General features: G+C 47.1%; 1 protein-coding gene and 1 pseudogene across 2 annotated transcripts in view; one reads left to right on the top strand and one right to left on the bottom strand.

The window, feature by feature from the left end:
• The window catches only part of UBXN6 (UBX domain protein 6), a 391,844-nt gene that overhangs the window by 299,950 nt on the left and 66,577 nt on the right, over window positions 1-25,317 (top strand). The gene's annotated exons all lie outside the window — the stretch shown is intronic.
• Window positions 23,559-24,741, bottom strand: LOC309544502 (annotated as a pseudogene). The gene has a single exon. The product of its transcript is annotated as an uncharacterized misc_RNA (transcript).

Below are 25,317 nucleotides of genomic sequence, written 5' to 3'. Positions count from 1 at the left end.
ATCTGAAGCTTCTCCTGTGTTCCTGAACCTGAAACCTGTTGTATCCAGTTTGATTCCTGTTTGACCTCCTGACTTGTCCCTCACCTCGCTTGTCTGCTGCCCGCCCTGACCTCGGCTTGTTTGTGACCACTCTTTTGCCTTATCCTTGTCTGTTTATCTGCCACCAGATCCGGACCTGTTCTCCTCCTGGCAGGGCAACCCCGAGGACCGCGACCTGGTGCTATACACGCAGCAAAATCCAACCTCACCATCTGAGGCTCTGGTGAAGACCGGTTGGCACTTAGTTTCCGCACCACGGGTTAGCCTGCGTCTACTGCCTGGGTGACTCGTCTGTGCTCCATCCCTCGGTGAGCTAGAGGCTACCCTCTGCACGTCAGGCTCGCCTCCAGAGTCCTGACAGTATCAGACAGCCATGTCGCAGCCTGCAAGAGGGGCCTCACCATTGGATGAGATCTGCCAGCATCTCACAACTTTATCTCAAGCCGTAAAGACACTTCAGGAGGGCTACATGCATCTGGAGGAACGGATGCGTTCTGCACCTGGGAACCCCCCTGTGATGACAGATTCTTCTTCCTCTGTACCAGCAGAACCTACTCCAGGTCCCACAGTAGTGATGTTGCCACCTGAACCCCGGGTCCCTACACCCGAAAAGTTCTCAGGGGACAGAGGCAAGTTCAGGGCGTTTCGCAACGCATGTGAATTATATTATTTTTCTCTGCAACCTCAGACTTTTTCCTTGGAGGCTACCAAAGTAGGCTTTGTCATCTCCCTGCTCCTGGATGAACCACAGTCTTGGGCTCATCGGCTTATTGAAGAGCGCAGTCCTCATCTAAAGTACTTATTGTCTTTCTTCAGTGCCATGGCTCAGCTGTATGACGACCCTCAGCGAACCTCCACCGCTGAAGCTGCTCTGCATGCGCTTCAGCAGGGTCAAAGAGATGTGGAAGACTATGTAACAGACTTTAGGCGTTGGAGTTCCGACACCCAGTGGAATGACGCTGCATTACGGTATCAGTTTCGTTTAGGTCTCTCTGAAGGGCTGAAGGATGAGCTAGCCCGGGTTGGGGTTCCTGACACCCTAGAGACTCTAATAAATCTGGCTATCCAGATAGACCGCCGGCTCAGGGAACGCCGTGCAGAACGTTCCACCCGGCAGCCTCGTCCAGCCTGGATGATGCCGCGGTTCGCGGCCCCGGTAAACGTCCCTTCCTTTAATCCGATTCCTACCAGCTCTGCTCCTGCAAACCTTGCTACGGATGTCCCGGAAACCATGCAGCTTGGGGTTAAGAGACCTGCCCTGTCTACTGAAGAAAGGCATCACCGGCGTCAGAACAATCTCTGCCTGTACTGTGGAGAAGCCGGTCACTACGTGCGCTCCTGCCCTGCGAAGCTACGTAAGTGCCTTTCCATCTCCCCATCCAGTGGTCCAGCATCCGCTTCCAGTGCTTCTCACCTAGCCTTCCCTGTCTCGTTTCAGCTTCCAGTAGGTAGCATATCAGTAACCGCGATTATTGACTCCGGAGCATGTAGTTGCTTTATCGACCTGTCATTCGCTGTTCAACGGGGTATTCCACTTCAACCCAAGACCCAAGGACTTACCATCTTCCTGGCTGATGGTTCCCACATCAGTTCCGGACCTGTAGCCCAGGAGACTCCTCCTCTCCTCATGATCTCCTCTTGTGACCATAAGGAACTAATAAGCCTAGACGCTATTGCGTCCCCCTTGTTTCCAGTCATCTTGGGGCTACCTTGGTTGAAGGCACACAACCCCCAAATCGACTGGACCTCTGGAGTCCCCAAGTTCCCGTCTACCTACTGCTTGAATTCCTGCCTGCCTGACTCTCTCAGCTCCTCCAGAACCTTGCTGTGCCTAGAATCTGTTCCAGATTTATGCTCTGTTGTGCCTGAGGCTTATCATAATTTTCTGGACGTTTTCAGCAAACGTGGGGCTGAGACCCTTCCCCCTCATCGTCCTTATGACTGCCCTATAGAGCTGCTTCCAGGGGCCGAGATTCCGTTTGGTCGTATCTACCCACTATCCGAACGGGAGTTGGAGGTTCTTAAGGAATACGTGGACGAAAGCTTAAAGAAGGGTTTCATCCGTCCATCTACTTCACCAGCAGGAGCAGGAATCTTTTTTGTAGAAAAAAAGGATCACTCTCTCCATCCTTGTGTGGATTACCGAGAGTTGAATAAAGTCACGGTTAAAAACCGATATCCTCTCCCCTTGGTTCCAGAACTCTTTCAGAGATTAAGGTCTGCTGTCTTGTTTACCAAATTAGACTTACGTGGGGCCTACAATTTGGTTCGTATCCGCGAAGGGGACGAGTGGAAAACGGCGTTCCGTACCAGGTTTGGGCATTTCGAGTACCTGGTGATGCCCTTCGGTCTCTGCAACGCCCCGGCTACATTCCAGCATTTTGTAAACGACATCTTCAGAGACTGGCTTGACACCTTTTGTAATTGTCTATTTAGACGATATTTTAATCTTTTCTGCATCTCTGGACCAGCATCGGGAGCACGTCAGGAACGTTCTCGGCCGCCTCCGCCAACATGGACTCTATGCTAAGGCCGAGAAATGTGAATTTGAACAGCAAAGCATCCAGTTCTTGGGCCTGATCATATCCACCGAAGGAGTTAGGATGGATCCTCAAAAAGTTTCAGCTATCCTGGATTGGCCGGCTCCATCTGACAAAAAGGGGGTGCAGCGCTTTGTTGGATTTGCAAATTTTTACAGGAGATTCATTAAGGGGTTCTCAACCATCATCTTCCCTATCACACAGCTTACCAAGCAGAACATTCGCTTCCATTGGTCCCCTGAAGCCCAGACCGCCTTCTCAGTCCTGAAAAAGCTGTTTACTACTGCTCCCATCCTGAGACACCCTGATCCCACCTTACCTTACCTCCTTGAGGTAGATGCCTCAGAAGTGGCTGTAGGGGCTGTTATCTCCCAAAGACAGGGAGTTAAAGACTTGGTACAACCTGTAGCCTTCTTTTCCCGCAAACTCTCCCCAGCGGAGAGAAACTATGATGTGGGCGATCGTAAACTTTTGGCCATCAAGGTGGCACTCGAGGAGTGGCGATATTTACTCGAAGGGGCAGCACATCCCATCCTTATCTTCACCGACCACAAGAACCTTGAATACTTGAGATCTGCTAAACGGCTGAGACCACGCCAGGCACGGTGGGCTCTGTTCTTTTCAAGGTTCGCGTTTCATATTACTTACCGACCTGGTTCCAAGAACGTCAAACCGGACGCACTCTCCCGCATGTTCGATGACCCGAAGGAAATTCCTGTACCTGACACCATCCTGTCTGAAGGTAACTTTCTTCTTCCATTAACTAATCTGATGGCTCATATTAAACAGGCTTCTGTGAGTATTCCCTGTCTTCCTGAAATTTCTCTGGTACCTAAGGACGGTTTGCTATGGTTTGGGGACAAGATCTTCGTTCCAGAAGATGTCCGAATGTCGGTTGTGGGTTCTTGTCATGACCATCCCTTGGCAGGTCACTTTGGAGTCCGTAAGACCCTTGACTTGCTGCAGCGTACATTCTGGTGGCCTGACCTGGAAAAAAGTTGTAGGGACTACGTGTCTTCCTGTGCTGTGTGTTCCCGAAGCAAGCCTGCGAGAAGTAAGTCATGGGGTCTCCTTAGACCACTTCCAGTTCCTGATAGACCGTGGAGGATGATCGCCATGGATTTTATTGTGGAACTTCCTCCTTCTAAGGGATGCTCTGCCATTTTTGTTGTTGTGGATCGATTGTCTAAAATGGCCCATTTTTTGCCCCTCAGGGGTACTCCCTCTGCCAAGGAAACCGCAGAAGTCTTCATAAAAGAGATTGTTAGGCTTCATGGGGTACCTGCAAATATTGTCTCTGACAGAGGGGTGCAGTTCACCTCACGCTTCTGGAAAGCATTATGCAGTCTGTTGAAGATTGAATTATCCTTGTCTTCTGCTTACCACCCACAGACTAATGGGCAGACCGAGAGGACCAACCAGACCTTGGAACAGTACATTCGGTGTTTTACCACCTTTGTTCAAGACGATTGGGTGGCCTTGCTGCCATTCGCAGAGTTTGCCTATAATAATGCTAAACATTCTGTTACTGGACAATCTCCATTCTTCTCAAACTACGGCTTCCACCCATCCTTCTTGCCCGATATCCCATCTAACTCTGGAGTCCCTGCAGTACAGGACACTATTAATTTCTTTGCTCGCAACAGCAAATTACTGCAAGAAGCCATACTTAAGGCACAAACGGCATCTAAGAAGATCTTTGATAGAAGAAGAAGGGGAGAATTAATTCTTCAACCAGGTGACCAGGTTTGGTTGTCCACAACTAACCTCCATTTAGCCTGTCCATCTAAAAAATTGGCTCCCAGGTTTATTGGACCCTTTCCGGTCAAGAGGAAACTTAATGAAGTTTCCTATGAGTTATCTTTACCCAATTCACTCCGCATTCACCCAGTATTTCACGTCTCCTTGTTAAAGCCTGCAGTTCCCAATACCTTCCCTGGTAGGAGTTCAGAGCCACCCGAACCTGTAATCGTTGATGGAGATGTGGAATATGAAGTAGAAGCTATTGTGGACTGCCGGAAGAGAGGAAACCTGTTACAGTACCTTGTCAAGTGGAAGGGTTATGGTCCAGAAGAAAACTCTTGGGAGCCTGAACGAAACATCCACGCTATGGAACTTATCCATGCTTTCTTTCGCAGTCACCCACAAAAGAGAAACCTATTTGGCACCCGGAGGTTGCCCTTAAGGGGGGGGGGGCAATGTCAGGAACGCTCCCTGTGCACACTAAAGTGCTGTCATGAATCTGCCACCTAAGGGTTAACCTAGCTCAGACTAATTTCATTAATTGGCAATAGGCTGCCTTATTTAAGCACCTCAGAAGCACAGTGTCTTTGCTGTCTGATCTGAAGCTTCTCCTGTGTTCCTGAACCTGAAACCTGTTGTATCCAGTTTGATTCCTGTTTGACCTCCTGGCTTGTCCCTCACCTCGCTTGTCTGCTGCCCGCCCTGACCTCGGCTTGTTTGTGACCACTCTTTTGCCTTATCCTTGTCTGTTTATCTGCCACCAGATCCGGACCTGTTCACCTCCTGGCAGGGCAACCCCGAGGACTGCGACCTGGTGCTATACACGCAGCAAAATCCAACCTCACCATCTGAGGCTCTGGTGAAGACCGGTTGGCACTTAGATTCCGCACCTCGGGTTAGCCTGCGTCTACTGCCTGGGTGACTCGTCTGTGCTCCATCCCTCGGTGAGCTAGAGGCTACCCTCTGCACGTCAGGCTCGCCTCCAGAGTCCTGACAGTGCCTGCTCCATTGGTCGGATCATCTTCAGGGCCGCCCTGTACAGGTGCAGACGGACAATGCCACTGCGGTGGCTTACATCAACCACCAAGGGGGCACCAGGAGTGCCCGGGCGGCCCAGGAAGTGACCAGCATTCTGTCTTGGGCCGAGACTCACGTCCCGGCGATCTCGGCAGTTCACATTCCGGGTGTGGAGAACTGGCAGGCCGATTATCTGAGCCGCCAGACCCTGGACCAGGGGGAATGGTCCCTGCACCCGGAGATGTTTCAAATGCTGTGTGCAAAATGGGGATCCCCGGACGTGGATCTGTTCGTGTCCCGGCTAAACAACAAGGTGGGAAGGTTCATGGCAAGAACGCGCGATCCTCTGGCAGACGCCTCGGATGCGCTGGTGGTGCCTTGGCACCGATATCGTCTAGTGTATGCCTTTCCTCCGATTCAGTTGTTGTCCAGGTTCCTTCGCAGGTTGGTCTCGGAACCAACGTTGGTGATTCTGGTGGCACCAGACTGGCCGCACCGGTCTTGGTACGCGGACATCATTCAACTAGCCGTCGAGCCTCCATGGCGGCTCCCGTTACGAGATGATCTACTGTCTCAGGAACCGATCTTCCATCCTGCTTTACAGTCGCTGGCTTTAACGGCGTGGCTGTTGAAAGCCAGGTCCTGAGAGACAGGGGTCTCTCCTCGGAGGTCATTCCTACCTTGCTCAAAGCAAGGAAGGCCTCGTCTGGTAAGGTTTATTATCGTACCCGGAAGGCTTATTTTGCCTGGTGTGAAGCCAGGGGCTTCCCTCCTCGTTCCTATTTGGTGGCGAGAGTGTTGGCCTTCCTACAAACTGGTGTGGACCAGCGCCTTGCGTTGACCACGTTTAAGGGCCAGTTGTCTGCACTGGCTGTTCTTTTTCAGCGCACCTTGGCATCTAACTCTCTGATTCGCACCTTTATTCAAGGTGTGCGTCACTTGGCCCCTCCTCGGAGGGCGCCTCTACCTCCATGGGACTTGAACTTGGTTCTGTCCGTTCTACAACATTCTCCCTTTGAAAACATCAGGGAAATTTCTTTGTCTCTGCTGTCTAAGAAGGTTGCCTTTCTAGTGGCGATCACTTCTGCTCGCAGAGTGTCGGAGTTGGCGGCCTTGTCCTGCCGATCCCCTTACCTGGTGGTTCATAAGGATAAGGGTGTCTTGCGACCTAACCAGTCTTTCCTTCCAAAGGTGGTTTCTGACTTTCACCTTAATGAGGACATTGTTTTGCCTTCGCTCTGTGCGAATCCCAAACATCCTAAGGAGTTTGCTTTGCATTCCTTGGATGTTGTCAGGGCGATCAGGGTTTACATGTCGTCCACTGAATCCTTTCGGAAGTCGGATTCTCTTTTTGTCCTTCCTGAGGGACCTCAGAAGGGTATGGCTGCGTCTGTGGCGACCATTTCAAAATGGATCAGACGGACGATTGTACAGGCCTATTAGATTAAGGAACGGGTTCCGCCCTTCCCTGTCAAGGCGCACTCTACCAGAGCGGGGAGTGCGTCCTGGGCCTTCCGGCATTAGGCTTCGGTGGCCCAGGTGTGCAAGGCTACGACTTGGTCGTCTGTGCACACCTTTTCAAAGTTCTATAAACTTGATGTTCTGTTCACATAAGGTTCCTTTCTCTGCTGTGGGTGCTGTGTTGCCTTTTCTGACGGTTGTGTTTCCCACCCCTCATGTCTACACTGCTTTGGGACATCCCATTGGTGAAGACTGTATGAGTGGGCGGCGACTTTCAGAGGACGTAAGAGAAAAGGGAATTTTTGTAAAATCTTACCGTAAAATTCCTTTCTCTGAGTCCTCTGACAGTCACCGCCCCCGCCCCTCTATTGGGGTTCTTTGGACTTTAACTGCTTGCTACCAAACTGAGTTGGGATGGCTGATTGCAGGCGGGTATTGGACCAGTGGGACAGCCCCCATAGGTGTGTCTAAGTAAATTACTTTGTTTTTAACAAGTCTTATGCCTAGCTTGCTCCTATGGGTAAGAGGTCAATACCCATTGGTGAAGACTGTATGAGTGGGCGGCGACTGTCAGAGGACTCAGAGAAAGGAATTTTACAGTAAGATTTTACAAAAATTCCCTTTTTTCCTTTTTTTTAACCACTTCACCCGGGCCGAGATCATATGACTTTGCGTTGTTTAAGTGGGGATATCTGAAAGATGCCTGCAGCTGCAGGCATCATTCAGATATATTTTTTTTCCTCAGCCGATTCCCTTCACTATGAGAACAATCATAGTGGCTGAACCGCCGCTTGATCGTTCTTACACGCAGCAGGAGGGGACATTCCCCCCCCTTCCGCCACCCTCCGGTGCTTCTACCGGGTCGCCCATACGATCGGCGAACCAGAGAAGGAATCGGCCGCTGGGAGGAAGTGTACCATAGAGACTGCGAGGACCAGATGATCCCCGGCAGTCTCTGACTCTCGGAGGCCCGGGCACGATGTGATGACGTCACTCCCGGCCTGGCAGTTTCAATACTGCCAAGATCTCTGCTTTCAGCTGAGATCGTTTTTTTGTTTTTTTTCAGGCTTTCTAGTCTGTAGGCGAGATCTGAGGTCTTATTGACCCCAGATCTCCCTATACAAAGGACCTGTCATTCACTGATCCTATTACAAGGGATGTTTACATTCCTTGTAATAGGAATAAAAGTGATCAAAAAAATAAAAATGAAATGGAAAGTGTAAAAATAAACAAAAAAAAAAAATTAAAGTGCCCCCATACCCGTTAGCTCGCACGCAGAATCGAACACATGCGTATGCCGCGGCCACATATGTAAACGACGTTCAATCCATAGATGTGAGGTATCGCGAACGTTCGAGCGAGAGCAACAATTCTAGTCCAAGACCTCAACTGTAGCTCCAAACTGGTAACCTGTAAAATTTTTTAAAGCGTCGCCTATAGAGATTTTTAACCACATCCATACCGGCGTATAGTAATATGACGCCGGCAGGATGACTTTACCGCTCCGGGCGGCCGCCATATGACGTCCGCCCATTCTAGCTGCTACGGGGGCGCGCAGCGAGGCGATCAGGGATGAGGCTCGTCCCTCAGACAGAGCAAATCCCCGATCTAGGTAAAGAGCCAATGAAATTGGCTTTTTACCACGTGACCGGCTGTGTCCAATCACAGCGGTCACAAATGTCAACAGAGAACACGGTAACTAGCTGTCACCGTGTTCTCCTCCTCACACAGGATCAGTGGTTGTGGTAACAGCTAGTTACCAATTACAGTGCACCCCAAACACACTGATTGCCCCCCCCCCAATAAAGAGCACCTGTAGCCCATCAAAGTACCTGTCACTAGCCCATCAAAGTACCCGAGTACCTGTCACCAGCCCATCAAAGTACCCGAGTACCTGTCACCAGCCCATCAGGTACTCCGATGATAGGTACTCGGGTACTCTGATGGGCTGGTGACATGTACTCGGGTACTCTGATGGGCTGGTGGCAGGTATTCGGATACTCTGATGACGGGTACTCTGATGACGGGTACTCGGGTACTCTGATGACGGGTACTCGGGTACTCTGATGACGGGTACTCGGGTACTCTGATGACGGGTACTCGGGTACTCTGATGACGGGTACTCGGGTACTTTGAGTACCTGTCACCGGAGTACCCGTCATCCGAGTACCCGTCATAGCTGTCACCTACCCATCAGAGTACCTGAGTACCTGTCACCTACCCATCAGAGTACCCGAGTACCTTCCACCTGCTCATCAGAGTACCTGACACCTGAAGTACCCAAGTACTTGCCGCCTGCTCATCAGTACCCATCACTACTCATCAGTACCCATCAGTACCGATCATCAGTACGCATCAGTACAGTATCAGTATCACCTATCAGTATCAGTACTACTCATCAGTACCTATCACCTGCCTGTCACCTGCCCATCAGAGTACCCGAGTACCTGTCACCTGCCTATCAGAGTAACCGAGTACCTGCCACCTGCTCATCAGTACCAGAGTACCTGTCACCTGCCCAGCAAAGTACCCGAGTACCTGTCACCCTTCATACAGCCACCATGTCCAAGTCCAAAAAGGTTTATATACGTCCTCCGTTTAAACCTAAATACCGGTGTTATGGCAGCAGATAGCTGCCATAACCCTGGTATTTTTTTAAACGGTGGACGGTTGGCTTTCCGATAAGGGTGGTTCCAGCAGCAGATTCCCCGTAGGATCACCCTTCCGGGATGGCGGAAGAGGTGCCCCCCCCCCTCCCGCCGCGTTCCGGTCCTTTTTCCCGCTTACCGGACCCGCTGGCAGCGGGGAAAACGATCCGGTCCCAGATCCTCACAGACAGGATGTCGAGTGAGGGCAAGCTTGCCCTCACTCGACTCTATGGTCTTGGAGGACCGGAGCTAAGGCAAACGTCGTTGCCTAGCAACCGGTTTAAAGGTCCCTTTTTTTTTTTTTCATTTTATATAATTATTTTTTTTAATTAATTAATTTATTTTTTTTATCTTTTAGTGTACTTGTGAGATCTGAGGACTTTTTGACCCCAGATCTCACAAAAAAAAGAGGTCCTGTTGTGCCTAGTTCTATTACAAGGAATGTTTACAGCTGGAAGGCCGATACTGTGCCCTCTGATTTATATTTCTTGAAGGCCAATTTTTTTCCCCTAATAAGTTTTTTAACGCTACGGTTTAGCCAGCCAGGTTTGGCTTTGTCTCTTCTAAATTTATTCCCCATAGGAATGCACTGCAAGATGCCTTTGCTTAATATGTTCCTAAAGCATTCCCATTTTTCCTCAGTGGTCAGGGATCCCAGGGTTTGGTCCCAGTTTACCCTTTCCATCATTGAGTACAATTTTGGAAAGTCTGCCCTTCTGAAGTTTAGGGTTCTTATGTTCCCCACTTGCCTTTTTATATTGTTATTTATACTAAATGTGATCATCCTGTGATCGCTAGAGCCCAGATTGTCCTGGACTCCTACCTCCGAGATTATGTCTGGGTCATTAGTGATCAATAGATCCAGGATTGCATTCTCTCTAGTAGGGGAATCCACCAACTGTGACATGTAGTTATCCTGTAAGGTTTCCGTGAATAGACGGGCCTTATGCGAGTGTGCAGTCACGAAAAAAAAAAACCCAGTTGTGATCAGATACCACCAAAAGAAAGCTCTATTGGTGTGAAAAAAATGATAAAAATTTTGTTTGGTTACAGTGTAGCATGACTGAGCAATTGTCATTCAAAATGTGAGAGTGCTGAAAGCTGAAAATTGATCTGGGCAGGAAGGGGGTCTAACTGCTCTGTATGGAAGTGGTTAAGTACCGAAGCTTGTCGTCATTCCACGAGTGTGCACAATTTAAAAGCGTGACGTGTTAGTTATATATTTACTCGGCGTAACATCATCTTTCACATTATACATATAAATTGGGCTAACTTTAATGTTTTGTTTTTTTAAATTTACAAAACAGTTTTTTTTCCCCCAAAAAAACGCGTTTATAAAATTGCTGCGCAAATACCGTGTGACATAAAAAGGTGCAATGATCGCCATTTTATTCCCTAGGGTCTCTGCTAAAAAAAAAAATATACAAGGATTGGGGGTTCCGAGTAATTTTCTAGCAAAAAAATTATGATTTTTACATTTAGGAGCGGAGTGCCAGAAATCGCCCGGTATTGAAGTGGTTAAGTGATCACATTCCCCTTTGTTCTCAGCTGCATAAGAGCTGAGGGGAGGGAAATCAGCAGTACACTGAGCTTCCCATTGAATGGCTGTGCAGGGGTGCATGTCAAGATAAGTCTGTTTATTGGAGGAGAGCCTAGCTAGAGAACTGACCACGCTGTGTTTTCCTGCTTAGTGTGGTCAGTTTTTATTAGGAAAGCAGAGAGACTGTCAGGAACACCAGAGATTTCACACAAAGTAAGCAAAACAAAGACAACAGGTACATTTTTCATACAAGTACATAGTACAGCAGGCACATATCCGGAATAGTGATGGGCCGAAAACCCCCCTGTTCGGTTCGCACTTCAACATCTCGAACAGGGAAAAAGTTCTAACGAACATGCAAACTCTATTTAAGTCTATGGGACATGGGGCGTGGCCGAGACCGGCATGTGAGAGGACGTGTCTCTCACAGCTCCTGCTTCAGATCCGCACACCGATCCTCCCCCAGCCTACATTTCTGCCCCAATCCGGGCAAAGAAGCTGATGTGAAAACGCAGGAATCACATAAGGGTCGGTGTAAGGTGCCACCCAGAGACATGCTATTCTTTACTCATAAATTGAATGGGGCCCAGAGTGCAAATCGCATGGATCCATCAGGGGGACTATATGAGCTGCGCAGGGGGGGGACCCTGGTCAGCCTCCCATCCTGCCGCATGGCCCAGATATACAGCCCATGGACACTCAATCCCTCTCCATCCATGAGCCTGAGGGGCCAGAACAGGACCAGCCGACACTGGCTGACATTTTTAAGGCTGTGAATCATTGTGCTGATACTCAAAGATATACTGAAAGATCAATTTGGGGGCTTGAGGGAGGATGTGTCCCTGTTGAGATAGGACCTGCAGAAGATCCGAGAAAGGACTACTGCTGTGGAGAGTCGGGTCAGTGATTTGGAGGATCAACCTCCTGACATATCTAGGGACACTAAATCTGCTTATCAACTTGCTAGAGAGGCATATGATAAGAGTCGAGGATATGGAGAATCGCCTCCGCAGAAATAATGTCCGCATAGTGGCCCTCCCTGAAAAGGTGGAGGGGAAAGATCATACTGCATTTGTGGAAAAGTGGCTCGCAGAAGTGTTTGGGGCTGATGTTTTTTCACATATGTTTGCTGTGGAACGGGCCCATAGAGTGCCTCCCTGTCCTCATCCACCAGGGGGCCTCCCTAGATCTATGTTGGCCCGTAACCTTCATTACAGAGACCGCGAGTCGGTGCTGCACCAGGCGTGGGAAAAAAGGAGCTGTTCAATTCAATGGAGCAAAAATTTCCTTTTATCCTGACTTCTCAGCTGAAGTCCAAGGCAGGAGGGTGAAGTTCTCTGATGTTAAACGGAGGCTGAGGATCCTGCAATTACCCTATGCCATGCTGTACCTGGCAAAACTTCGAGTTACTGCCCGAGGCCAAGTACAGTTCTTTGTATCGTCATGTGATGCGGCCTCATTGCTGGACCGGAATGAACAAACCTTGCGTCAGATGGAAGAGGAAGTGGAGGGGGTCTGAACCCTCCCTGTACCCTGCTGAACTGCTTCCCCTATTCCATTGATGGGGGCCGCCTGCTCTGAATTTTTCAGGTATTTGTATTCATGTTTCTTTAAGAGTCTCTTGCTGGGGGACATTATTATGCTGCTGAAGATGTGAGCTGCTGATGCTATACCGCTTACAGTTAAAGGAGTACCCATCATTCTTTGATGGCTTGTGAGAGTTTCCTATTTACTGCACTTTAGAGAGCTGCCCTGTTGGTATGCTCCTCCACGCTCCCTGGAGTATTCGTTGGGATTTTGTTTTTGATCCGGGCTAAAGTGCTGCCAAAATCTGGTGGCCCTATTCTATAGACTCTGGCATAGGCGTGGTTACACCGGTTAACTATATCTTGCCAGTACCAGTGTGCTACTTCACTTCTTGTATACGCCATGCTGTCCTTGTCTCCCGGATGAAGTTCCTGCTTATCACCCCTGCTGAACTATCCTGGACTGCTCACCTGACTCGGGTTCTCCTACTGTTACTACCACTGCTTTACCTCTATGGCACAGATCCCATTAATCTCTTGGAATTTTAGGGGCCTTCACTCTCCTTTGAAGCGGAGTTCCAGCCTCACAAACTCACCTGTCCAACGGTCCAGCGATGCGGCCGCCCGAAGCCTCGCTCTTCTCTCTCTCTGTCTGCGGCGCCGGCATCACTGGTGTGGGCACCCAGCTGTGACACTTTGCGGCTTCACAGCCGGGTACGCACTGCGCATGCGCGAGTTGCGCTACGCGCCGTGATTGGCCGGCAATCGTCTGGGACCTCTGACATGTCCCAGAAGATTGCAGGGAGGGAGGGGGAGAGGATAACTTCTGCTCAGGGCGCCGCGGCGCTCTGAGCGGAAGTGGGAGCGGGTACCTGTCAAAACTAGGTACCCGCTCCCCCCCCCCCAAAAAAATTACATGCCAAATGTGGCATATCAGGGGGTTAGGACCACCTAAAGCGGAAGTTCCACTTTTGGGTGGAACTCCGCTTTTGAAACAAACCATGGTGTTTATGTGTCTGAGACAGTTCCTACCTGCCGTTATTTGTCTTCAGGAGACCCATCTCAAGGCCTACCACTCTACTCATACCGCCTTCTCAAGGGGGTTAGTGTACTGATCCAGAGTGCCTTGGACTCTCAGGAACTGGACAGTGAAATTGATAATGAGGGTCGTTACGTATTTATTCATTGCCATATCTGCTGTTTGACATATATATTGGCTTGTATCCTCCCTTTTCTGTAGCGGTACTCCGGCTTCTGGTCACCTTTATGGATGCGAGGCCGGATGTCCCGCTGCTGGTGGTTGGAGATTTCAATTGCTGTGTGGACCCCTTTTTGGATAGACACCCAGTCCCTCGGGTCCTGACTTCCAGGGGAACTCCCTTGGTGGCATTGGCTCATGAGGTGGGTTGGGTGGATGTCTGGAGGGTGCGACACCTTGGGACAAAATAATTGTCGTGTTTTTCTAAAACGTACGGCACTCTGTCCAGAATAGATCTTGGAATGAGCACCCCCCGTCCCTACTTCCCTATGTTGGTGAGGTTGATTACAGACCTCGTAGTGTCTCTCACTACTCCCCTTTGGTAATACACCTGCGGGTAACCCCTCAGACTGCTTTGAGCAGGGCACCTTGGAAGTTTAATGCTTTCTGGGTGAAATTATTTGAATCCCCGTCCACTGTGTCCACATGTATATCTGACTTTTACTAGTTTCAAGATCATTCTGACAGTGCGGTCACCCGGGGGGCGGCCTTTAAGGCATAACTCTGGGGAGTATTGATTGCTGAAATTTCAAAAGTGAAGAAATCTTCTACTGCTTTGGTTGCCGCATTGGAGACTAGGGTGAGAGATATGGAAAAAAAATGATGTGGCTGACCCTTCTGATTCGGCTAGAGCGGCATGGCGGGAGGCTCAATCTGCTTATGAGCACCTGCTGTCCTCGAAGGCCGAGCAGAAGCGGTTCTTCTCTAAACAGGCATTTTTTGAGGAAGGGGAGAAGACATAGGCGCACTTCGGTCTCCCGGGGGTTCCTTGGTGAGCTTGTCTGAGGGTGTCCTGGGGGTGCTGGTTAACTTTTATGAAACCTTGTATTCCCCCCAGACTGCATATTTACCGGAGGAACTGGACAATACTTACTACAGCTTACTTTCCCCACTTTGACTGATAGGCAGCGACGGGGACTGGAAGCACCACTCACTTTGGACAAATTGCAGGAAGCTGTCTCCTTGTTCCCTAATTGTAAGGCACCGGGGGAGGATGGTATCCCTATAGAGGTGTACAAGCAACATGCAGATGAAATCCTTCCACGGTTGTTACAGGTCTTTAAATAGGCTAGGGAGTCTGGTGCTCTGCCCCCGTCTATGTGCAAGGCAAATGTAGTTCTCATTTTGAAATCGGGCAAGGATCCGGTTGACCCTGGGTCCTATAGACCAATTTCCTTACTACAGTGTGATGTTAAAATCTTAGCGAAAGTTCTGGCACTTAGACTAAATAAGGTAATTACATCCCTAATATACTCTGAACAGGCAGGATTCATGCCCCAAAAATCCACTGCGATCAAGATTCGGAGGTTGTTCCTGAATATGCAGTCCCGTGCCGGGGTCCAGAGCCTTGCTGTCTCTTGATGCCGCTAAGGCTTTTTGACAGCATGGACTGGACCTACTTGTGGGCTGTTATGGGAAGATTTGGGTTTGGCCCAATTTATATATCATGAGTGAAGCTTCTCTTTGCTAAACCGCAGGCAGCTATTAGAAATTTGGGTCATGTCTCGCATTACTTTGAGTAAGAAAGTATTAGACAGGGGTACCCCCTGTCCCCCCTTCTATTCGCCTTGGCCATTGAGCCTCTGGCGATTCAGATAAGATCTCATCCAGACATTCAGGGTTTTCACTACGGGGATATTCATGAAAAAGTGATGCTCTATACTGATGATACTTTGCTCTTGCTGGGTGATACAGATGCTTCACTCAGAGCAGCCATGACTGCAATAGAGGACTTTGGGAGGTACTCTGGCCTCCTCGTCAACTGGTCCAAGTCCACACTGATGCTCCTGGATGGGTCTCAATGAGTGGTGCCCTCTTGCCCTGTCCCTGTCACAGATATGTTCAGGTACATTGGGGTACAGATATCCCCCCCATGGTGCATGATTTTAGCAGACTGAACATTACCCCCATTCTTCAGAGGTTTCAAGATCGTATTAAAACATGGAGCTCTCTGTACCTGTCAGTTGCTGGTAGGGTTAAGTTGATAAAAATGATACTCATGCCACAATTGTACCTGCTTCATAACTCCCCTATGGTGATCCCTTTAAAGACTTTTAGACTGATTAATTCTGTCTTTCGCACACTGATTTGGAAATCCGGGACGTCCAGGTTTAAACTGGAGTACTTGCAAAGACCCAAAGATGAGGGATGTTTGGCGTTGCCCAACCCCTGGTTATATTATCTGGCCGCTCAACTGCAACATTTAATAGGGACGGCGAACAATAGGGGGGTGGTGGACACTCGTCCCGGGGAATAATGAGATACATGACCCGAGAGGGGCCTTTATTAACAACTTTGGAAGCACGTCTTCAATAAACCTCATAAGGCCTTCCCCACCTATAATCTCATTCAGAAAGTCTGGAACAAAACTAAATATCTGCAGGGGGCGGAAGGATACACTGATTATAGTCCCATTTGGCTTAACAATACTTATTTGGAAATTGCTAAACTGCAGTCTGGAGCTCACTGGAAGGAGTTCTGTGTGACATACTTTAAACACATTTTTCGTAACGGGATTCTATTGACGTTTTCTGAGCTACAGGCTACCTACCATATTCCTTCCTCTATGTACTTTTTATATTTACAGCTCAGGCATGCAGTCAAGGCCCAGAGTGCATCCTCGGAGTGGGTGTTGTGCCAGGTTCCAATATTTGACATGGTTGGAGCAACCGAGGTATCCAGGGGGTTCATTTCCCGGTGTTACTCCCACTTGCTACGGCTGCATTTGAAGCAGCACCCGGTGGGGATGATGGCGAGGTGGGAGAGAGATTTGGGCCCAATGGACACTGAGCAGTGGGAGGAGGCCTTCCAGACGGTAACAATCTGTTCCCTGAATGTTGCCCAGAGACTGATGCAATTGTACATAAAACTTAGAGTACTTACTATACCCCTCATCGACTGCGCTCCATGGGACTTCTGGTAGACCCCACTTGTGTGCGGTGCCGGAGAGACCATGGGGACCTTATCCACTTGCTTTGCTGATGCCCGAAGTTGCATCCCTACTGGACAGGGGTGGTGCGGCTTCTTAATAATGTGTTCCAGGTATCCTTGAAGGTTGCTCCTTTGAAATGTTTGCTCGGCTTACTGGATGAATATAATTGGGATAAATATGTTAAGGAAGCAATACATAGAGCTCTCTTTCAAGCTAGGAGATTGATTATGGTACATTGGAAGTCAGAGGACCCCCCGACCTTGACAAATTGGATTACTGCAATGGGTAGTGTACTGAGAATGGAGAGGGTTATTTACCAACACAGGGTAACTATGTCCAAATTTGAGAAATTGTGGGCACCATGACTGGATACCCTGGGGCTTGCTCCGATGGATCTGGTCCTAGGCAGGTTGCTGGGTTAACCACTTAAGCCCGGGAGGATTTGGCTGCTTAAAGACCAGGGGGTATTTTGTGATTCGGCACTGCGTGACTTTAACGGACAATTGCACGTTCGTGCGAAGCTGTACCTAAACGAATTTGACGTCCTTTTTTTCCCACAAACAGAGCTTTCTTTTGGTGGTATTTGATCACCGCAAGGTAACATAGTAACATAGTTAGTGATGTTGAAAAAAGACAGTCCATCCAGTTCAACCTATGATGTGTGTGTGTGTTTGCTGTTAACCGTACATTGTATAGCCCTGTATGTTGTGGTCTTTAAGGTGCCCATCTAATAGTTTTTTGAAACTATCGATGCTCCCTGCTGATACGACTGTTTGCGGAAGAGAATTCCACATCCTTACTGCTCTGATAGTAACGAACCCCCTACGTACTTTAAGGTTAAACCGCCTTTCCTCTAGTTTTAGTGAGTGGCCACGTGTCTTATTGTATTCCCTTTCTCTGAATAGATTGTTCCTTATGCTAGGGTCGCCAGTACAGTATTTGTACATTGATATAATATCCCTCCTTAATCTTCTCTTCTCCAGAGAGAATAAGTTCAGTGCTTGTAGTCTTTCCTCATAGCCGATGTCCTCCATTCCCCTAATTATTTTTGTTACCCTTCTCTGGACTCTCTCCAGTTCCAGCACATCCTTCCTGAGGACCGGTGCCATGAACTGGACAGCATACTCCAGATGAGGCCAGACCAGAGTCTTGTAGAGTGGGAGAATAATCTCTTTATTTCTGGAGTGAATCCCCTTTTTTATACATGCCAGTATTCTGTTGGCTTTGCTTGCAGCAGCTTGGCATTGCATGCCACTGCCAAGCCTGTTGTCTACCAGTATACCCCCAGGTCCTTTTCCATCTTAGACTCACCCAGAGGTCCCCCCCCCCCCCCAAGTGAGTAGGTTGCTTTCTGGTTTCTGGCACCCAAGTGCATTACTTTACATTTTTCCACATTAAACCTCATCTGCCATGTAGTTGTCCACCCCATTTTTTTGTTCAGGCCTGCTTGTAAGGTTTCCACATCCTGCATAGAAGATATTGGCATGCTTAGTTTAGTATCATCCGCAAATACTGAGATTGTACTAGATATCCCCTCCTCTAGATCATTTATGAATAAATTAAACAGGATTGGTCCCAGGACAGAACCCTAGAGGACCCCACTTTCCACACCCGCCCAATCCCAGTACTCCCCATTAATCACCACCCTTTGCACTCTCCTCTGGAGCCAGTTCTCTATCCAGGTACTTACCTTATGGTCCATACCTACCTTCCTTATGGTCCATACCTACCTTCCTTAGTTTGAACAGTAAGCGTTTGTGGGGAACTGTGTCAAAGGCCTTTGCAAAGTCCAGATACACCACATCCACAGGCTTACCTTTATCTACAGTGGGTACGGAAAGTATTCAGACCCCCTTAAATTTTTCACTCTTTGTTATATTGCAGCCATTTGCTAAAATCATTTAAGTTCATTCTTCTTCCTCATGAATGTACACATAGCACCCCATACTGACAGAAAAACACAGAATTGTTGACATTGTTGCAGATTTATTAAAAAAGAAAAACTGAAATATCACATGGTCCTAAGTATTCAGACCCTTTGCTGTGACACTCATATATTTAACTCAGGTGCTTTCCATTTCTTCTGGTCATCCTTGAGATGGTTCTACACCTTCATTTGAGTCCAGCTGTGTTTGATTATACTGATTGGACTTGATTAGGAAAGCCACACACCTGTCTATATAAGACCTTCCAGATCACAATGCATGTCAGAGCAAATGAGAATCATGAGGTCAAAGGAACTGCCTGAAGAGCTCAGAGACAGAATTGTGGCAAGGCACAGATCTGGCCAAGGTTACAAAAAGATTTCTGCTGCACTTAAGGTTCCTAAGAGCACAGTGGCCTCCATAATCCTCAAATGGAAGACGTTTGGAACGACCAGAACCCTTCCTAGAGCTGGCCGTCCGGCCAAACTGAGCTATCGGGGGAGAAGAGCCTTGGTGAGAGAGGTAAAGAAGAACCCAAAGATCACTGTGGCTGAGCTCCAGAGATGCAGTCAGGAGATGGGAGAAAGTTGTAGAAAGTCAACCATCACTGCAGCCCTCCACCAGTCGGGGCTTTATGGCAGAGTGGCCCGACAGAAGCTTCTCCTCAGTGTAAGACACATGAAAGCCCGCATGGAGTTTGCTAAAAAAAACACCTGAAGGACTCCAAGATGGTGAGAAATAAGATTGTCTGGTCTGATGAGACCAAAATAGAACTTTTTGGCCTTAATTCTAAGCTGTATGTGTGGAGAAAACCAGGCACTGCTCATCACCTGTCCAATACAGTCCCAACAGTGAAGCATGGTGGTGGCAGCATCATGCTGTGGGGGTGTTTTTCAGCTGCAGGGACAGGACGACTGGTTGCAATTGAGGGAAAGATGAATGCGGCCAAGTACAGGGATATCCTGGACCAAAACCTTCTCCAGAGTGCTCTGGACCTCAGACTGGGCCGAAGGTTTACCTTCCAACAAGACAATGACCCTAAGCACACAGCTAAAATAACAAAGGAGTGGCTTCACAACAACTCCGTGACTGTTCTTGAATGGCCCAGCCAGAGCCCTGACTTAAACCCAATTGAGCATCTCTGGAGAGACCTAAAAATGGCTGTCCACCAACGTTTACCATCCAACCTGACAGAACTGGAGAGGATCTGCAAGGAGGAATGGCAGAGGATCCCCAAATCCAGGTGTGAAAGACTTGTTGCATCTTTCCCAAAAAGACTCCTGGCTGTATTAGATCAAAAGGGGGCTTCTACTAAATACTGAGCAAAAGGGTCTGAATACTTAGGACCATGTGATATTTCAGTTTTTCTTTTTTAATAAATCTGCAACAATGTCAACAATTCTGTGTTTTTCTGTCAGTATGGGGTGCTGTGTGTACATTCCATTCATGAGGAAGAAGAATGAACTTAAATGATTTTAGCAAATTCCTGCAATATAACAAAGAGTGAAAAATTTGAGGGGGTCTGAATACTTTCCGTACCCACTGTAGGTGGCAGCTCACTTCATCATAGAAGGTTAATAGATTGGTTTGGCAAGAACGATTTTTCATGATTCCATGCTGATTAGTACTAATAATACCATTTTCATTACTAAAATCATGTATGTGGTCCCTTAACATCCCCTCCAAAATCTTGCAGACTACTGATGTTAGGCTGACCGGCCTATAGTTACCCGGGATATATCTCGGGCCTTTTCTAAATATTGCTACCACATTGGCTTTTTTCCAATCAGCTGGCACCATACCCGTCTGTAGACTATCCTTAAAAATCATGAATAATGGTCTGGCAATCACCGGGCTGAGCTCTTTAAGAACCCTCGGGTGCAAGCCATCTGGTCACGGTGATTTATTTATGTTAAGTTTCTCTAGTTTAGTTCTAAGTCTATCTTCTGTTAGCCATGGCGGTACTTCCTGAGGTGTATTATTTAGTTCAGCATTACAAGCTAAACAGCACAATTCTCTTATTTTCTATTCTATTCTAATTCATTCTGTTTGAAAATTTACATTTCTAAAGATAGCTATATTTTCTTTCTATTTTATTATATTTTGTTCTATTGCTTTTTTTTTCAATTCTAGTGCCTTTATTTTCGGTTTTATTATTTTCTATTCTAATCTTTTCTTTTCAAATTCATTCTACTCGAATTTCAAATTTCGGAAGATGGTTATATATTATATTCTTTCTATTTTATTATATTCTATTTGTTTTTCTATTCTATTCTAATCTTTTTTATTTGAAATTCAAATTTCTCAAGATGGTTAAGAAACCAAATTTAGTGTTCATATTTAGAATAGAATGAATTTGAATAGAAAAGATTAGAATAGAATAAAAAAATATTAAAATAGAATAGAAAATAATACAAAAGAATGGAAGGTTTTTATATATTATATTCTGTTTTATTTTATTCAATTTTATTGTTTTTCTATCCTATTGTTTTCCTATCCCCTTAGTTTCTATTATTATCTATTCTATTACAATCTTTTCAATTCAATTTCAAATTCTTTCTATCCCAAATTCCAATTTCAGAAGATGGTTATGTATTATTCTATTCTTTTCTATTCACATTCAAATTCAATGTATTCAAATTTCAGAAGCTGGTTACATATTTTTTTGTTTTTCTATTCTATTCTTTTCTTTTTTATTCTCTTATTTTCTGTTCTATTTTTTTCTATTCAAAATTCGAATTTCTTAAGATGGGTATATTAATATCTTCCGAAATTCGTATTTAGAATAGACTGAATTTGAATAGAAAATATAAGAATAAATGGAATAGAATAGAAAATAAGAGAATAGAATAGAAAATCAATAGAAAAAAAAAGAATGATAGTTTTTCGAAATTCAAATAAAATGAATTTGAATTCAAATAGATTAGAAAATAATCCAAAATAATAAACAATATTAGAATAGAAAAAAAAAAGAATAGAATAGACTGGGTAGAAGGGACAGCTCACTCATTAAAGGCCCATCATTTCATGAATGTCTTAAAGGACAACTTCATATCTTAATTGGTGTATTCTCCTACTAGAAAGAATGCATTGTTAGATTTATTAATTACAAACGATCCAAGTCTGATCTCAGATGTGGCAATACAGGACAACTTGGGATCTAGCGATCACAGGATAATCACATTTAGCATAAATCATTAAAAAGGAGGCACTAGGGGAGCACAACTCTTAAAAAAAAAAAAAAGCGCAGACTTTTCTGAACTGTGCTCAATACTACAGGGCATTAATTGGAACCTAACCCTAGAAACATGAAACATGGAGGAAAAATGGGAATGCTTTAGGAACATATTTAACAAAGGTATCACACAGTACATTACAGTGAGCAACAAACATAGAAATGTGAAGGTTAAACCTGGGTGTTTAAACCGTAAAGTAAAAATTCTTATTAGAGAGAAAAAAATGTGAATTTGTATTTATCGGAAAATCAATTTATCTGAGTTTATCGACGGACACAGCGCTCCATAACTACTAGGTTATATTGCCTCCTCCAGGAGTAGGACTAGGCAGAACAAAAAACATCTGGCTACGCCCATGGGCTGTCCTCAGCTTGGTATATAACCCACCTCTCTGCTCTAGGTAATCAGGCAGTATTAGAAGTATCAGAACTCCATAGAACTCCATTTAAAAAAAAATTGCAAAGAACAAACTTTGCCCCCCTTTCTGGGTGCCCCCAAAATAAACATTTTGCGGATCTCCTTGACACTCACAAAAGATGTCCACAGGGCCAGAAACCAGCGAAGATGTCCCCCCCACCCCAATAATGGGTGAGGGAAACCCTTCATGTTGAAGGGGTCTTGTCTGCTGGTCCGGAGAAGCTAGCTCTGGGCTTACCAAGCCAAGGTTGCATGGAACCTCCCGGGGAAGATTTAAAAGATCTATTTCCCTTATTCTCCGTCCCAGAAGCAAGAAATAATTTTCTATGGTCTGAGAAGGAGGGGCCCCGTCTGAAACAAGGCGCCTTCTCTGTCCTTGACTGTGGCAGGAAGGTACCCCCCCCCCCGTGATACCCTTAATGATGTCATCCAGGGTTGCCCCAAACAGGCGATTGCCTTGTGTATCAAAGGGTGGATAACAACAAAATTTATAATTCAGGTATACTGGACAGCCACTGACATATCTCGTGAATATTTAGAATGAAAGCAGGCACCAAGAGCAGTTTTGATAGAAAAGCATAAAACAAAACTTTACTGGACATCATAAACACAAAGCTTCCTTAAACATCTTAAAAGTTACCATTACTGGACATCATAATACATAAAGCTTCCTTACACATAAAAGTTACCATGAACAAATACACTTTAAACATACAACCCTTGTCCCAAGAATATTGAAATACTTAGCTTTGGTAGTTGTAACAGTTTCCAATAGATCTCTGCAACAAAAAGGGGTCTTGGCCGCATGTTTCCAAACAGCCAACCTTCCAAACGAACAAACAAGCAAGGCTACATCATCTTTATTTGCATAAAAGATATACAAAAAACAATACTTTTGTCGGGGTACATTCTCCCCTGTACTGCGACGCAGCGCATAAATACACTACATTGCAATACATTTCCGGTCATACTAATAAATACATTCAATCACATACATTCATTCTGCGGTATGATGCCTGATGTGTTGTGCGGAGTAAGGATACCCCGTGCCATCACATCATGCATGACGCCGCAATACCCCTAAAGCATGAAACTAAAAACATTGTCTATACGTGCATTGCTCAAACTATATCAATATAATATAATGTTTCAAAAAAGCAACAGGTGTGATGGGGGGGTGGGAGAGTGGGGTAAAGGGAGGGGAATGAAATCACAGGCCCGAAGCTTTATTGAATGGACAAAGACACACAAGGGAGAGTGGGGGAAGGGGAAATCTTCAGACCTTCTCTTCCTCCATGAGATCCATCAGGTTATAGTCTCTGAGCAGACTGTGGACCAGTCTGCGACAGTCCTCAATGGACATCCTCTCCCTCTGGTGGATAAGGCGCTTTCTGGCGCACCATAAAGCGTCCTTAAAGCAACACAGCACCCGCCAGGCGTTGTCAATGTCCTCTTGGGAAAAAGTCCCATGAAAAAGTCCGTTCAGCACAGCGAAGTGTGTGATGGCAGTCTGTGGAACAAAGTCTCTAAGTTCAGGTTCCAAGGCCCTCAACAGGCTCTGTGCAAATGAGCACTCCCAGAAAACGTGGAAAGACGTTTCCTCATGGATGATACAAAAGGGGCAGTGCCTGTATCTGCACAAGTTTCTGGCATGCATAAATGTCCTGAGTGGCAGCCCTCCCTGGACAGCCATCCACTCCAGATCTTTATGCCTGTTGGTGAGTCTCTTTGAAGAAACATTCCTCCAGACCACTTTGCAAGTGGCTGAAGGGAGGCCTGGAACAGTCTCAGCAATGTCCGATGCTCTGATCAACTTGTAGATAGTTTTTGGCTTCCACAAGTCGGGCTTAACTCCATGCAGCCCCAGCTCCTTGATGAACTTGAAAGTGTCCAAGTAGTACCAAGGAGTGTCCCAGTTGTAGGGGATGGAGCTGTCCCATTTGTCCCATCCAAGGGACCTCCAGAGAGGCAGGAGGAAAAAACGGGACATGGAGTTGCCTCCAGAGTCCGAAGTTCTGTCAATCAAAGTTCTGCGGATGCAGTTGCAGGCAAAGAACACCCCCAGTAACGTTGCGATGTCGGGCACGCCCTTACCGCCCTTGAGGGGTTCCTTGAACATGACTGCTCGCTTTACTCTGTCCATCTTGGAGCCCCAGATGAAGTGGAACACCGCCCTGGTGATGGCCTTGCAGGTGTTGACCCTGGGGGGGGCAGGCCTGGGCGAGGTACTGCAACACAGGGAGGATCTCGCTGCGGAGTACCAGTGTTTTCCCTTCGATGGTGAGTTCTCTGAGGCTCCATAGTCCAAACTTTTGTCTCATCTTGGACAGTCTCTCCTCCCAAGACTTCAGGGCTGCGCCCTCAGCTCCAAACCAAACTCCAAGAATTTTGATGAAGTCCGCCTTGATACTGAAAGGGATGGATGCAGAAGAAGGCAGTAACCACTTTCCGAAGAGCATGATCTCTGACTTCCCGCAGTTGACTTTTGCCCCCGAAGCTTTGCCGAAGTCCTCACAGGTCTGGACGAGCGAGTCGATGGAGCGCTGGTCGGCACAGAACACCGTTACGTCGTCCATGTAGAGTGAGCACTTGACAACCCTTCTGTCCGGTCCCGGTGTGGTGATCCCTCTGATCTCTGGGTTCTGTCGGATGCATTCGGCAAAGAGCTCTATACAGCAAACAAAAAGCAGAGGTGAGAGAGGGCAGCCTTGTCTGACCCCAGAGAGAACAGGGAAAGGGTCAGTTTTCCAGCCATTCACCAACACTGTAATACAAATGTCATTATACATCACATTCACATACGAACAAAACATGTCCCCAAGACCAAACCTGCGCAGAGCTCTGCACATAAACTCATCGGAGACACGGTCAAAGGCCTTTTCCTGGTCAAGACTGACCAGGGCCGCGTGCACACGGCGGCCTCGAATGTACTGGACCGTGTCCCGGACAAGCGCAAGGCTGTCCGCAATCCTGCGACCAGGAATGCCACAAGTCTGATCCGGGTGGATGATCTGTCCGATGACCGATTTCAGCCT

This window comes from Pelophylax lessonae, assembly GCF_965119305.1.
Source record: "Pelophylax lessonae genome assembly, chromosome: 1".
NCBI lineage: Eukaryota > Metazoa > Chordata > Amphibia > Anura > Ranidae > Pelophylax > Pelophylax lessonae.
The sequence above is the reverse complement of the archived record's forward strand: the minus strand, read 5'-3'. Positions and strand labels throughout refer to the sequence as shown.